Source organism: Sinohyriopsis cumingii, unplaced genomic scaffold (genome assembly GCF_028554795.1).
Source record: "Sinohyriopsis cumingii isolate HCF-2022 unplaced genomic scaffold, ASM2855479v2 utg000354l, whole genome shotgun sequence".
NCBI lineage: Eukaryota > Metazoa > Mollusca > Bivalvia > Unionida > Unionidae > Sinohyriopsis > Sinohyriopsis cumingii.
In genome coordinates this window covers 1,624,108-1,632,301 of record NW_028315890.1, presented here as the reverse complement: position 1 = coordinate 1,632,301, position 8,194 = coordinate 1,624,108, and positions in this window count along the sequence as shown.

The following is an 8,194-nucleotide window of genomic DNA, read 5'->3' as shown; positions in this document are numbered from 1 at the left end:
CGAGATAGTTATCTAACATTATGTTGCTGGGAAGAGAACAAAATAGACCTTTTCTTCTGAAAAATGTATGATTGCATATAATTTGCGTAAAAAGACAAGAATCATTGAATGCGTCCCAAAGATGCGTGTCATCTAACGTAGTCAAATATGCATTTTTAATTCTAATTGCAAAGATGTAAAGATATATATTGGGTTCCAATCTACTGAGAAATGCATGATTGCCAGAAAACGACGTCAAGAGGTACGAACACTCAAGTCAGTTTTATAAATAACTAAGTCGAAAGAAAACGTTCTCAAAATGAGATGTTTATCTAACATTAAGTAACTGTCAAGAGAAATAATTAGCTCCTATCTTCGTACGAATGCATCAATGAGACAAATTAACGACAAGAGAAACGAATCACATCAGATGTAGGTTTAATATAATGGTGTCAGAAAAAACATTCTCAAAAAAGACATTTTAGCTGTCAATAAATTATTGGAATGCGAAAAAGAGATGTGGTTTTCTACTGACAAATGAGTGATTGCAAGAAATGGACGTCAAGAGATTCAAACAGCCCAATCAGATTATTAAAATCAAAATTCTGACGAATAAGTTCTCAAAAGTGGATAACGTTGCAGAGAAGAGAATAACATGGTTATTTTATTCTGATAAATACATGATAGCATGTAATTTGTGTAATAAGACAAGGATTATTGAATGAGTTCCATAAATGAGAGTCGTAAAAATGTAGTCCAAAGTACATTTGTAACTCTCATTATGAGGTTGTAAAGAGATATAAAGGGTTCTTGTTTACTGACAAAAGCATGATTGCCAGAAATCGATGTCAAGAGGCTCCATTAGTCCAATCAGTGTTATAAATGCCACAGTTTAATCAAAACGTAATCAAAAGTTGATCTTTATTTAACATTAAGTAACTGTGAAGAGAATACATTAGTTCCTATCTGATTTGAAATGCAAAAGTGACACAAATTGGAGTCAAGAGAAACGAATGATACAAGATGTATCAAAATTAGTTTAGCGTCAGAAAAACATGCTCAAAAAGGCATTGTATTTGTCAATAAGGTCTTGTGAAGAGAAATAAGAGGTCAGTTTCTACTCAAAAATGCATGACAGCAAGAAATATACGTCAAGAGGCATAAACAGACAAATCAGTTTAACAAACGCATAAGACTGATGCAAACGTTCTCAGATGTGGATATTTATCTAACATTAAGTTGCTGAGAAAATAATAAAATGGTTCTTTCCTTCTGACAAATGCATGATGATATGTAATTTGAGTGAATAGAGAATTATCTTGAACGAGTTGCGCAAATGTGTAAGTGTCGTCATAAAAGTAGTCTAATTTGCATGTGCAACTGTCATTATGTAGTTGAGAAGAGATATAATGTGTTCCCCTCTATTGACAAATGTCTGATAGCCAAAAATCGATGTCAAGAAACTCGAACTTCAATATCACTTTAAAAAATGCCTAAGCCTAAACAAATCTTTCTCAAAAGTGGATGTTTATCTAATATTAAGTAACTATGAAGAGGAATGATTGGTTTCCATCTCATAACAAATGCAGCAATGACACAAATTCGCGTCAAGAGACGCCATCGATACAAGATGTATCATAAAAAGATTAGCGTGAGCAAATCATTCTCAGAAAGATATTTTGATTGTCAATAAAATCTTGTGATGAGAGATAAGACGTCCATTTCTACTGAAAAATGCATGAGTGAAAGAAATGGATGTCAAGAGACTCAAACAGTCCAGTCAGTTTAATAACTGCATAAGTCTGAGGAAAATGTTCTAGAAACTAGATAGTTATCTAACATTATGTTGCTGGGAAGAGAACAAAATTGAACTTTTCTTCTGAAAAATGTATGATTGAATGTAATTTGCGTAAAAAGACAAGAATCATTGAATGCGTCCCAAACATGCGTGTCATCTATCGTAGACAAATATGAATTTTTAATTCTAATTACGAAGATGTAAAGGTATATATTGGGTTCCAATCTACTGACAAATGCATGATTGCCAGAAAACGACGTCAAGAGGTACGAACACTCCAGACAGTTTTAACAATAACTAAGTCGAAAGAAAACGTTCTCAAAATGGGATGTTTATTAAACATTTAGTAACTGTCAAGATAAAAAATTAGCCCCTATCTTCTTACGAATGAATCAATGACACAAATTAACGTCAAGAGAAACAAATAACACCAGATGTATCCTTAATATAATAGTGTCAGAAAAACATTCTCAAAAAGACATTTTAGCTGTTAATAAATCATTGTAATGCGAACAAAATATGTCGTTTTCTGCTGACAAATGAACGATTGCAAGAAATGGACGTCAAGGGATTTAAACAGCCCAATAAGATTAATAAAATCAAAATTCTGACGAATAAGTTCTCAAAAGTGGATAAAGTTGCTGAGAATAGAATAAAATGGTTATTTTCTTGTGACAAGTGCATGATACCATGTAATTTGTGTAATAAGAGAAGGATCATTGAATGAGTTCCATAAATGAGAGTCGTAAAAATGTAGTCAAAAGTGCATTTGTATCTCTCATTATCACGTTGTAAAGAGATATAAAGGATTCTTGTCTACTGACAAAAGCATGATTGCCAGAAATCGATTTCAAGAGGCTCCATTAGTCCAATCAGTGTTATAGATGCCACAGTTTAATCAAAACGTAATCAAAAGTTGATCTTTATCTAACATTAAGTAACTGTGAAGATAATACATTAGTTCCTATCTGGTTTCAAATGCATAAGTGGCACAAATTGGAGTCAAGAGAAACGAATGATACAAGATGTATCAAAATTAGTTTAGCGTCAGAAAAAAAAGCTCAAAAAAGCATTGTATTTGTCAATAAGGTCTTGTGAAGAGAAATAAGAGGTCAGTTTCTACTCAAAAATGCATGACAGCAAGAAATATGCGTCAAGAGGCATAAACAGACAAATCAGTTTAACAAACGCATAAGTTTGATGCAAACGTTCTCATATGTGGATATTTATCTAACATTAAGTGCTGAGAAAAGAATAAAATGGTTCTTTTCTTCTGACAAATGCATGATAACATGTAATTTGAGTGAATAGAGAATTATCATTGATTAGTTGCGCAAATGTGTAAGTGTCGTCATAAAAGTAGTCAAATTTGCATGTGCAACTCTCATTATGTAGTTGTGAAGAGATATAATGTGTTCCCCTCCATTCACAAATGTGTGATAGCGAAAAATCGATGTCAAGAAACTAGACCTTTAATATCACTTTAAAAAATGCCTAAGCCTAAACAAATCTTTCTCAAAAGTGGATGTTTATCTAATATTAAGTGACAATGAAGAGGAATGATTGGTTTCCATCTCATAACAAATGCAGCAATGACACAAATTCTCGTCAAGAGACGCCATCGATACAAGATGTATGATAAAAAGATTAGCGTCAGCAAATCATTCTCAGAAAGGTATTTTGATTGTCAATAAAATCTTGTGATGAGAAATAAGATGTCCATTTTTACTGAAGAATGCATGAGTGCAAGAAATGGGTGTCAAGGGACTCAAACAGTCCAATCAGTTTAATAACTGCATAAGTCTGAGGAAAATGTTCTAGAAATTAGATAGTTATCTAACATTATGTTGCTGGGAAGAGAACAAAATGGACCTTTTTTCTGACAAATGTTTGATTGAATGTAATTTCGGTAAAAAGACAAGAATCATTGAATGCGTCCCAAAGATGCGTGTCATCTAACGTAGTCAAATATGCATTTTTAATTCTAATTACAAAGATGTAAAGATTTATATTGGGTTCCATTCAACTGACAAATGCATGATTGCCAGAAATCGACGTCAAGAGGTACGAACACTCAAGTCAGTTTTATAAATAACTAAGTCGAAAGAAAACGTTCTCAAAATGGGATGTTTGTCTAACATTAAGTAACTGTCAAGAGGAATAATTAGCCCCTATCTTCTTACGAATGCATCAATGACAAAAATTAACATCAAGAGAAACAAATGACACCAGATGTATCTTTAATATAATAGTGTCAGAAAAATATTCTCAAAAAGACATTTTAGTTGTCAATAAATCATTGTAATGCGAAAAAGAGATGTCCTTTTCTACTGACAAATGAGTGATTGTAAGAATTGGACGTCAAGAGATTCAAACAGCCCAATCAGATTAATAAAATCAAAATTCTGACGAATAAGTTCTCAAAAGTGGATAAAGTTGCTGAGAAGAGAATAAAATGGTTATTTTCTTCTGATAAATGCATGATAGCATGTAATTTGTTTAATAAGACAAGGATCATTGAATGAGTTCCATAAATGAGAGTCGTAAAAATGGAGTCAAAAGTGCATTTGTAACTCTCATTATGAGGTTGTAAAGAGATATAAAGGATTCTTTTCTACTTACAAAAGCATGATTGCCAGAAATCGATGTCAAGAGGTTCCATTAGTCCAATCAGTGTTATAAATGCCACAGTCAATCAAAACGTAATCAAAAGTTGATCTTTATCTAACATTAAGTAACTGTGAAGAAAGTACATTAGTTCCTATCTGCTTTCAAGTGCATAAGTGACACAAATTGGAGTCAAGAGAAACGAATGATACAAGATGTATCAAAATTAGTTTAGCATCAGAAAAACATGCTCAAAAAGGCATTGTATTTGTAAATAAGGTCTTGTGAAGAGAAAAAAGAGGTCAGTTTCTACTCAAGAATGCATTATAGCAAGAAATATACGTCAATAGGCATAAACAGACAAATCAGTTTAACAAATGTATAAGTCTGATGCAAACGTTCTCAGATGTGCATATTTATCTAACATTAAGTTGCGGAGAAAATAATAAAATGGTTCTTTCCTTCCGAGAAATGCATGATGATATGTAATTTGAGTGAATACAGAATTATCTTGAACGACTTGCGCACATGTGTAAGTGTCGTCATAAAAGTAGTCAAATTTGCATGTGCAACTGTCATTAAGTAGTTGTGAAGAGATATAATGTGTTCCCCTCTATTGACAAATGTCTGATAGCCAAAAATCGATGTCGAGAAACTCGAACTTTAATATCACTTTAAAAAATGCCTAAGCCTGAACAAATCTTTCTCAGAAGTGGATGTTTATCTAATATTAAGCAACTATGAAGAGGAATGATTGGTTTCCATCTCATAACAAATGCAGCAATGACACAAATTCACGTCAAGAGACGCCATCGATACAAGATGTATCATAAAAAGATCAGCGTCAGCAAATCATTCTCAGAAAGGTATTTTGATTGTCAATAAAATCTTGTGATGAGAAATAAGACGTCCATTTCCACTGAAAAATGCATGAGTGCAAGAAATGGATATCAAGAGACTCAAACAGTCCAATCAGTTTAATAACTGCATAAGTCTGAGGAAAATGTTCTCGAAACTAGATAGTTATCTAACATTATGTTGCTGGGAATAGAACAAAATGGACCTTTTCTTCTGAAAAATGTATGATTGAATGTAATATGCGTAAAAAGACAAGAATCATTGAATGCGTCCCAAAGATGCGTGTCATCTAACGTAGTCAAATATGCATTTTTAATTCTAATTACGAAGATATAAAGAGATATATTGGGTTCCAATCTACTGACAAATGCATGATTGCCAGAAAACGACGTCAAGAGGTACGAACACTCCATACAGTTTTGACAATAACTAAGTCGAAAGAAAACGTTCTCAAAATGGGATGTTTATCAAATATTTAGTAACTGTCAAGAGAAAAAAATTAGCCCCTATCTTCTTACGAATGCATCAATGACACAAATTAACGTCAAGAGAAACAAATGACACCAGATGTATCCTTAATATAATAGTGTCAGAAAAACATTCTCAAAAAGACATTTTAGCTGTTAATAAATCATTGCAATGCGAACAAAATATGTCGTTTTCTACTGACAAATGAACGATTGCAAGAAATGGACGGCAAGGGATTTAAACAGCCCAATCAGATTAATAAAATCAAAATTCTGACGAATAAGTTCTCAAAGGTGGATAACGTTGCTGAGAAGAGAATAAAATGGTTATTTTCTTCTGATAAATGCATGATAGCATGTAATTTGGGTAATAAGACAAGGATCATTGAATGAGTTCCATAAATGAGAGTCGTAAAAATGTAGTCCAAAGTACATTTGTAACTCTCATTATGAGGTTGTAAAGAGATATAAAGGGTCCTTGTATACTGACAAAAGCATGATTGCCAGAAATCGATGTCAAGAGGCTCCATTAGTCCAATCAGTGTTATAAATGCCACAGTTTAATCAAAACGTAATCAAAAGTTGATCTTTATTTAACATTAAGTAACTGTGAAGAGAATACATTAGTTCCTATCTTATTTCAAATGCAAAAGTGACACAAATTGGAGTCAAGAGAAACGAATGATACAAGATGTATCAAAATTAGTTTAGCGTCAGAAAAACATGCTCAAAAAGGCATTGTATTTGTCAATAGGGTCTTGTGAAGAGAAATAAGAGGTCAGTTTCTACTCAAAAATGCATGACAGCAAGAAATATACGTCAAGAGGCATAAACAGACAAATCAGTTTAACAAACGCATAAGACTGATGCAAACGTTCTCAGATGTGCATATTTATCTAACATTAAGTTGCTGAGAAAATAATAAAATGGTTCTTTCCTTCTGACAAATGCATGATGATATGTAATTTGAGTGAATAGAGAATTATCTTGAACGAGTTGCGCAAATGTGTAAGTGTCGTCATAAAAGTAGTCTAATTTGCATGTGCAACTGTCATTATGTAGTTGTGAAGAGATATAATGTGTTCCCCTCTATTGACAAATGTGTGATAGCCAAAAATCGATGTCAAGAAACTCGAACTTTAATATCACTTTAAAAAATGCCTAATCCTAAACAAATCTTTCTCAAAAGTGGATGTCTATCTAATATTAAGTAACTATGAAGAGGAATGATTGGTTTCCATCTCATAACAAATGCAGCAATGACACAAATTCGCGTCAAGAGACGCCATCGATACAAGATGTATCATAAAAAGATTAGCGTCAGCAAATCATTCTCAGAAAGATATTTTGATTGTCAATAAAATCTTGTGATGAGAGATATAACGTCCATTTCTACTGAAAAATGCATGAGTGCAAGAAATGGATGTCAAGAGACTCAAACAGTCCAGTCAGTTTAATAACTGCATAAGTCTGAGGAAAATGTTCTAGAAACTAGATAGTTATCTAACATTATGTTGCTGGGAAGAGAACAAAATTGAACTTTTCTTCTGAAAAATGTATGATTGAATGTAATTTGCTTAAAAAGACAAGAATCATTGAATGCGTCCCAAAGATGCGTGTCATCTAACGTAGTCAAATATGCATTTTTAATTCTAATTACAAAGATGTAAAGATATATATTGGGTTCCAGTCTACTTACAAATGCATTATTGGCAGAAATCGTCGTAAAGAGGTACGAACACTCAAGTCAGTTTTATAAATAACTAAGTCGAAAGAAAACGTTCTCAAAATGAGATGTTTATCTAACATTAAGTAATGTCAAGAGAAATAATTAGCTCCTATCATCGTACGAATGCATCAATGACACAAATTAACGTCAAGAGAAACGAATCACATCAGATGTAGGTTTAATATAATAGTGCCAGAAAAACATTCTCAAAAAGACATTTTATTTGTCAGTAAATCATTGTAATGCGAAAAAGAGATGTCCCTTTCTACTGACAAATGAGTGATTGCAAGAAATGGACGTCAAGAGATTCAAACATCCCAATCAGATTATTAAAGTCAAAATACTGACGCATAAGTTCTCAAAAGTGGATAAAGTTGCTGAGAAGAGAATAAAATGGTTATTTTCTTCTGATAAATGCATGATAGCATGTAATTTGTGTAATAAGACAAGGATCATTGAATGAGTTCCATAAATGAGAGTCGTAAAAATGTAGTCCAAAGTGCATTTGTAACTCTCATGATGAGGTTGTAAAGAGATATAAAGGGTTCTTGTCTACTGACAAAAGCATGATTGCCAGAAATCGATGTCAAGAGGCTCCATTAGTCCAGTCAGTGTTATAAATGCCACAGTTTAATCAAAACATAATCAAAAGTTGATCTTTATCTAACTTTAAGTAACTGTGAAGAGAATACATTAGTTCCTATCTGCTTTCAAATGCATAGGTGACACAAATTGGAGTCAAGAGAAAAGAATGAT